The sequence below is a fragment of the Schistocerca americana genome, unplaced genomic scaffold, assembly GCF_021461395.2.
Source record: "Schistocerca americana isolate TAMUIC-IGC-003095 unplaced genomic scaffold, iqSchAmer2.1 HiC_scaffold_352, whole genome shotgun sequence".
Classification (NCBI taxonomy): domain Eukaryota; kingdom Metazoa; phylum Arthropoda; class Insecta; order Orthoptera; family Acrididae; genus Schistocerca; species Schistocerca americana.
This window is the reverse complement of record NW_025726074.1, coordinates 97,501-105,000: the sequence shown is the minus strand read 5'-3', so window position 1 is coordinate 105,000 and position 7,500 is coordinate 97,501. Positions and strand designations below refer to the sequence as shown.

The following is a 7,500-nucleotide window of genomic DNA, read 5'->3' as shown; positions in this document are numbered from 1 at the left end:
AGTTAGCAGGCTAGAGTCTCGTTCGTTATCGGAATTAACCAGACAAATCGCTCCACCAACTAAGAACGGCCATGCACCACCACCCACCGAATCAAGAAAGAGCTATCAATCTGTCAATCCTTCCGGTGTCCGGGCCTGGTGAGGTTTCCCGTGTTGAGTCAAATTAAGCCGCAGGCTCCACTCCTGGTGGTGCCCTTCCGTCAATTCCTTTAAGTTTCAGCTTTGCAACCATACTTCCCCCGGAACCCAAAAGCTTTGGTTTCCCGGAGGCTGCCCGCCGAGTCATCGGAGGAACTGCGGCGGATCGCTGGCTGGCATCGTTTATGGTTAGAACTAGGGCGGTATCTGATCGCCTTCGAACCTCTAACTTTCGTTCTTGATTAATGAAAACATACTTGGCAAATGCTTTCGCTTCTGTTCGTCTTGCGACGATCCAAGAATTTCACCTCTAACGTCGCAATACGAATGCCCCCGCCTGTCCCTATTAATCATTACCTCGGGTTCCGAAAACCAACAAAATAGAACCGAGGTCCTATTCCATTATTCCATGCACACAGTATTCAGGCGGGCTTGCCTGCTTTAAGCACTCTAATTTGTTCAAAGTAAACGTGCCGGCCCACCGAGACACTCACTCAAGAGCACCCTGGTAGGATTGCAACGGGGTCCGCCTCGGGACGCACGAGCACGCACGAGGCGCGTCGCACGCCTTCAGCTCGCCCCACCGGCAGGACGTCCCACGATACATGCCAGTTAAACACCGACGGGCGGTGAACCAACAGCGTGGGACACAAATCCAACTACGAGCTTTTTAACCGCAACAACTTTAATATACGCTATTGGAGCTGGAATTACCGCGGCTGCTGGCACCAGACTTGCCCTCCAATAGATACTCGTTAAAGGATTTAAAGTGTACTCATTCCGATTACGGGGCCTCGGATGAGTCCCGTATCGTTATTTTTCGTCACTACCTCCCCGTGCCGGGAGTGGGTAATTTGCGCGCCTGCTGCCTTCCTTGGATGTGGTAGCCGTTTCTCAGGCTCCCTCTCCGGAATCGAACCCTGATTCCCCGTTACCCGTTACAACCATGGTAGGCGCAGAACCTACCATCGACAGTTGATAAGGCAGACATTTGAAAGATGCGTCGCCGGTACGAGGACCGTGCGATCAGCCCAAAGTTATTCAGAGTCACCAAGGCAAACGGACCGGACGAGCCGACCGATTGGTTTTGATCTAATAAAAGCGTCCCTTCCATCTCTGGTCGGGACTCTGTTTGCATGTATTAGCTCTAGAATTACCACAGTTATCCAAGTAACGTGGGTACGATCTAAGGAACCATAACTGATTTAATGAGCCATTCGCGGTTTCACCTTAATGCGGCTTGTACTGAGACATGCATGGCTTAATCTTTGAGACAAGCATATGACTACTGGCAGGATCAACCAGGGAGCTGCGTCAACTAGAGCTGAGCAGCCGGCCGCCCGGGAGTGTGTCCCGGGGGCCCGCGCGAACACGCAAGCGTCCGCTCAATTATTCTGCAAACAGGAGGAGGCTGAGCTCCCCTGCACGATACACCTCGAAACCCTCTCAGGTCCCGGCGGCGCGCAGCGCCGTCCTAAGTACTTGGTCGGGTTCGAGAGAGGCGCAATCGCCCGGAGTTTGGCGAGTAGACGCTTTAGGTGCGACCACCCGTGCTCCCAACTGAGCTTGCCGCTGCCGACAGAGGCCCGGGAGCGTGCTGTCGTGGCATTGCCGGCGGGAGACAACACGCGCCACCTACGGTGGCCGGCAGCTCCAACGCCAGCGCCACAGAAGGACAAAAGCCCCACTTGGGTGCCGAAGCGAACTCTCCCAGCACAGCGCACGCGCCAACACGTCCGCACAGCTGCGATACAAACCACCTGCGAGAACCGCAGAGGCGACCGAGCAGCAGACGGCGTCGCGGCGCCGAGCGCCGGGCGGCGGCGCATCCTCAGCGCACACAGTCCTCAATCGGACCAGCACACTGCAGATGTCCACCGCGCTTCGCACCGGGCCCGCGAGGACCTACTTTGGCCGCACGGCGCCGCGTGCAGGGTGCGCCGGCGCGCAGCTGCGCCGCCTGCCGCCTCCGTCGGCCGGCGCGCCTGCCACTGGCCGCCCCCACCAGCCGGCTGTAGCGCGTGCGCCCACGCACCGCGCGGCCAGCACGCCGGGAGGCCCCCCCTCACCGGCCGGGGACGGTCCCACCCAGCCACCGCCGCGTATCGCTTCACACCCACATGCCATTCACGTTCGTGGGCATGGTGGGTATCGCTGAAACAACCGGTTGGTAGCTCAACCGATCGTCGCCATCACTGATTCACCTCTAGCGAGAACAACCGCACCACAACGGTTTACCAGTTGTTCATTTGCGTAACGTCACCAGCAAACGTAGACGTCCATCGCCATTTGCAAATTCAACGATTGTTGCATGCCTGTGTCAGGTGTCACGACACACTATGTCTGCCCACATACACGCAACAACATGTGCACGCTTCGCGAACACGTGGAAGGTGGCCCCCGTACGTATGCGATGTCCATTGCGCGAACGACTGTCAACCGGCCTCTGTCGCATGTCGCAGATGTGGAACGCAGTGCACCATGCTGTCACGGTGTGTGAGAAGAGACGACTACGTCTGACAACACGCGCCACTACATCAACAGACGGCTCATGCTGATCGCCATCCAGGGCATACCACACTGCAATCCGGCTCTTATAGGGAGACGACACATAGCTGAGTGCACAACAGTTGGACCGCATGGTTCGCCGTTGTTGGCGCAGTCGTTGTACGGTCACATGTACCACGATGTATCATTCAGTACATGAGGACCAATGTGCAGTACAGTGTGTGATTTGGACGTACAACATCAGCGGACAGTTGACACAGGCCGTACCACAGCGTAGGCTAAGTGCTTCGCCATGCGAATGCCAATGAACAACTGCGAAGGGCATTGAGCATGTACGTCCTGCTGCCATCCACATTACAGTGTATCGCTGCAAGGTGTTTAACATGAAGCGATACACTGGGGACCAGGCAGTGCGAGTAGCAAACTATATTGCGGGGGTTGCAGTTAGGCAACACTACACTAATTTAACGCGTCGTATGACAATTACAGAGCGGGTTAAGGCCCAACGTGTGTTGGGTTAAGGCCCAACGTGTGTTGGGTTAAGGCCCAACGTGTGTTGGGTTAAGGCCCAACGTGTGTTGGGTTAAGGCCCAACGTGTGTTGGGTTAAGGCCCAACGTGTGTTGGGTTAAGGCCCAACGTGTGTTGGGTTAAGGCCCAACGTGTGTTGGGTTAAGGCCCAACGTGTGTTGGGTTAAGGCCCAACGTGTGTTGGGTTAAGGCCCAACGTGTGTTGGGTTAAGGCCCAACGTGTGTTGGGTTAAGGCCCAACGTGTGTTGGGTTAAGGCCCAACGTGTGTTGGGTTAAGGCCCAACGTGTGTTGGGTTAAGGCCCAACGTGTGTTGGGTTAAGGCCCAACGTGGGTTGGGTTAAGGCGCAACGTGGGTTGGGTTAAGGCGCAACGTGGGTTGGGTTAAGGCCCAACGTGGGTTGGGTTAAGGCGCAACGTGGGTTGGGTTAAGGCGCAACGTGGGTTGGGTTAAGGCGCAACGTGGGTTAGGTTAAGGCGCAACGTGGGTTAGGTTAAGGCGCAACGTAGGTTAGGTTAAGGCGCAATATAGGTTAGGTTAAGGCGCAATATAGGTTAGGTTAAGGCGCAATATAGGTTAGGTTAAGGCGCAATATAGGTTAGGTTAAGGCGCAATATAGGTTAGGTTAAGGCGCAATATAGGTTAGGTTAAGGCGCAATATAGGTTAGGTTAAGGCGCAACGTAGGTTAGGTTAAGGCGCAACATAGGTTAGGTTAAGGCGCAACATAGGTTAGGTTAAGGCGCAACATGGGTTAGGTTAAGGCGCAATATAGGTTAGGTTAAGGCACAATATGGGTTAGGTTAAGGCACAATATGGGTTAGGTTAAGGCACAATATGGGTTAGGTTAAGGCACAATATGGGTTAGGTTAAGGCACAATATGGGTTAGGTTAAGGCACAATATGGGTTAGGTTAAGGCACAATATGGGTTAGGTTAAGGCACAATATGGGTTAGGTTAAGGCACAATATGGGTTAGGTTAAGGCACAATATGGGTTAGGTTAAGGCACAATATGGGTTAGGTTAAGGCACAATATGGGTTAGGTTAAGGCACAATATGGGTTAGGTTAAGGCACAATATGGGTTAGGTTAAGGCACAATATGGGTTAGGTTAAGGCACAATATGGGTTAGGTTAAGGCACAATATGGGTTAGGTTAAGGCACAATATGGGTTAGGTTAAGGCACAATATGGGTTAGGTTAAGGCACAATATGGGTTAGGTTAAGGCACAATATGGGTTAGGTTAAGGCACAATATGGGTTAGGTTAAGGCACAATATGGGTTAGGTTAAGGCACAATATGGGTTAGGTTAAGGCACAATATGGGTTAGGTTAAGGCACAACGTGGGTTAGGTTAAGGCACAACGTGGGTTAGGTTAAGGCACAACGTGGGTTAGGTTAAGGCACAACGTGGGTTAGGTTAAGGCACAACGTGGGTTAGGTTAAGGCACAACGTGGGTTAGGTTAAGGCACAACGTGGGTTAGGTTAAGGCACAACGTGGGTTAGGTTAAGGCACAACGTGGGTTAGGTTAAGGCACAATACGGGTTAGGTTAAGGCACAATACGGGTTAGGTTAAGGCACAATACGGGTTAGGTTAAGGCACAATACGGGTTAGGTTAAGGCACAATACGGGTTAGGTTAAGGCACAATACGGGTTAGGTTAAGGCACAATACGGGTTAGGTTAAGGCACAATACGGGTTAGGTTAAGGCACAATACGGGTTAGGTTAAGGCACAATACGGGTTAGGTTAAGGCACAATACGGGTTAGGTTAAGGCACAATACGGGTTAGGTTAAGGCACAATACGGGTTAGGTTAAGGCACAATACGGGTTAGGTTAAGGCACAATACGGGTTAGGTTAAGGTACAATACGGGTTAGGTTAAGGCACAATACGGGTTAGGTTAAGGCACAATATGGGTTAGGTTAAGGCACAATATGGGTTAGGTTAAGGCACAATATGGGTTAGGTTAAGGCACAATATGGGTTAGGTTAAGGCACAATATGGGTTAGGTTAAGGCACAATATGGGTTAGGTTAAGGCACAATATGGGTTAGGTTAAGGCACAATATGGGTTAGGTTAAGGCACAATATGGGTTAGGTTAAGGCACAATATGGGTTAGGTTAAGGCACAATATGGGTTAGGTTAAGGCACAATATGGGTTAGGTTAAGGCACAACGTGGGTTAGGTTAAGGCACAACGTGGGTTAGGTTAAGGCACAACGTGGGTTAGGTTAAGGCACAACGTGGGTTAGGTTAAGGCACAACGTGGGTTAGGTTAAGGCACAACGTGGGTTAGGTTAAGGCACAACGTGGGTTAGGTTAAGGCACAACGTGGGTTAGGTTAAGGCACAATACGGGTTAGGTTAAGGCACAATACGGGTTAGGTTAAGGCACAATACGGGTTAGGTTAAGGCACAATACGGGTTAGGTTAAGGCACAATACGGGTTAGGTTAAGGCACAATACGGGTTAGGTTAAGGCACAATACGGGTTAGGTTAAGGCACAATACGGGTTAGGTTAAGGCACAATACGGGTTAGGTTAAGGCACAATACGGGTTAGGTTAAGGCACAATACGGGTTAGGTTAAGGCACAATACGGGTTAGGTTAAGGCACAATACGGGTTAGGTTAAGGCACAATACGGGTTAGGTTAAGGCACAATACGGGTTAGGTTAAGGCACAATACGGGTTAGGTTAAGGCACAATACGGGTTAGGTTAAGGCACAATACGGGTTAGGTTAAGGCACAATACGGGTTAGGTTAAGGCACAATACGGGTTAGGTTAAGGTACAATACGGGTTAGGTTAAGGCACAATATGGGTTAGGTTAAGGCACAATATGGGTTAGGTTAAGGCACAATATGGGTTAGGTTAAGGCACAATATGGGTTAGGTTAAGGCACAATATGGGTTAGGTTAAGGCACAATATGGGTTAGGTTAAGGCACAATATGGGTTAGGTTAAGGCACAATATGGGTTAGGTTAAGGCACAATATGGGTTAGGTTAAGGCACAATATGGGTTAGGTTAAGGCACAATATGGGTTAGGTTAAGGCACAATATGGGTTAGGTTAAGGCACAATATGGGTTAGGTTAAGGCACAACGTGGGTTAGGTTAAGGCACAACGTGGGTTAGGTTAAGGCACAACGTGGGTTAGGTTAAGGCACAACGTGGGTTAGGTTAAGGCACAACGTGGGTTAGGTTAAGGCACAACGTGGGTTAGGTTAAGGCACAACGTGGGTTAGGTTAAGGCACAATACGGGTTAGGTTAAGGCACAATACGGGTTAGGTTAAGGCACAATACGGGTTAGGTTAAGGCACAATACGGGTTAGGTTAAGGCACAATACGGGTTAGGTTAAGGCACAATACGGGTTAGGTTAAGGCACAATACGGGTTAGGTTAAGGCACAATACGGGTTAGGTTAAGGCACAATACGGGTTAGGTTAAGGTACACATTGTTGTAAGGAAAGGTGTTTTGGGGGGGGGGGGGGGGGGCCGGTTTGTTGATTGTGATTATCGTAAGTAAATGACTGCGGCATCATCTGATTTGCCACGTCAGGGTGCACCTTTGGCTCATAACAGGCGGCGCTCTGATTCCATGCTTGTGGCAGACCTGTGTCTTTCATTCCTGCCATTGTTTGTGTGCTGTGACAGGAGGCAGTATTGTGATGTTGGGTGTACCCCTGTGTAGGACATGTGTGGGTGTTGGTGGCTTAGCTGAGCAATGGTGGTTGTCGGAAGGGTGGGATATTCTGTTTTGTGAGTGGACCTCCCGGTCTGGTTATGATAGTGTGGATAGTCTAATGTGGCGGAGAGGATGCACTGGGTGTTGTTCCATGCTGGTGCTTACATATTGTCTCTGTGCCTGTTACAGGCAGAGAGTAGTGCGTGATAAGAGTGTCTGGCTGATGTGTGGTTGTGATTGTGAGCAGAGTCTTTCAGCATGTATACGGACAGTTGTATACATTATCTGTATTTTGATGGCTCTATCTATTACTAATCAGCGCCGTGTATACGTTTCATCCGGTTCCAGTCGAAACTGTTGTATCTCTGTACATTAGTGACACGGCGAGGCCGCCATGTAGTTACTCGTCTCGGCAGCTTCCACCGGTGTATGGCAAATGATTATAAGGAATCAGTCTAGTCGTCAATACCGATAGTGTGACGTCACATGTCTGGGGTGGGGGACGCTGCGCCCTTCCGGTGGGTCATGGCCTAGAAAGACTCTTCCCACGCAGGGGGGCTTGGACTGTCATTGACTCTTCCGAGTAATATACTTGCCGTACGTTTTTGCGACTGCGAGTGCAACGCTCACCGGTACCGACA

The 7,500-nt window shown here is 50.9% G+C and overlaps 1 non-coding gene across 1 annotated transcript in view; it reads right to left on the bottom strand.

Annotated features, from left to right (window-relative positions):
• The window catches only part of LOC124580790, a 1,910-nt gene extending 464 nt beyond the window's left edge, over positions 1–1,446 (bottom strand). Inside the window, exon 1 of the ribosomal RNA XR_006973317.1 lies at positions 1–1,446. This exon is cut by the window's left edge and continues 464 nt beyond it. This is a non-coding gene — a ribosomal RNA (small subunit ribosomal RNA).
• Positions 1,447–7,500: the final 6,054 nt, after the last annotated feature.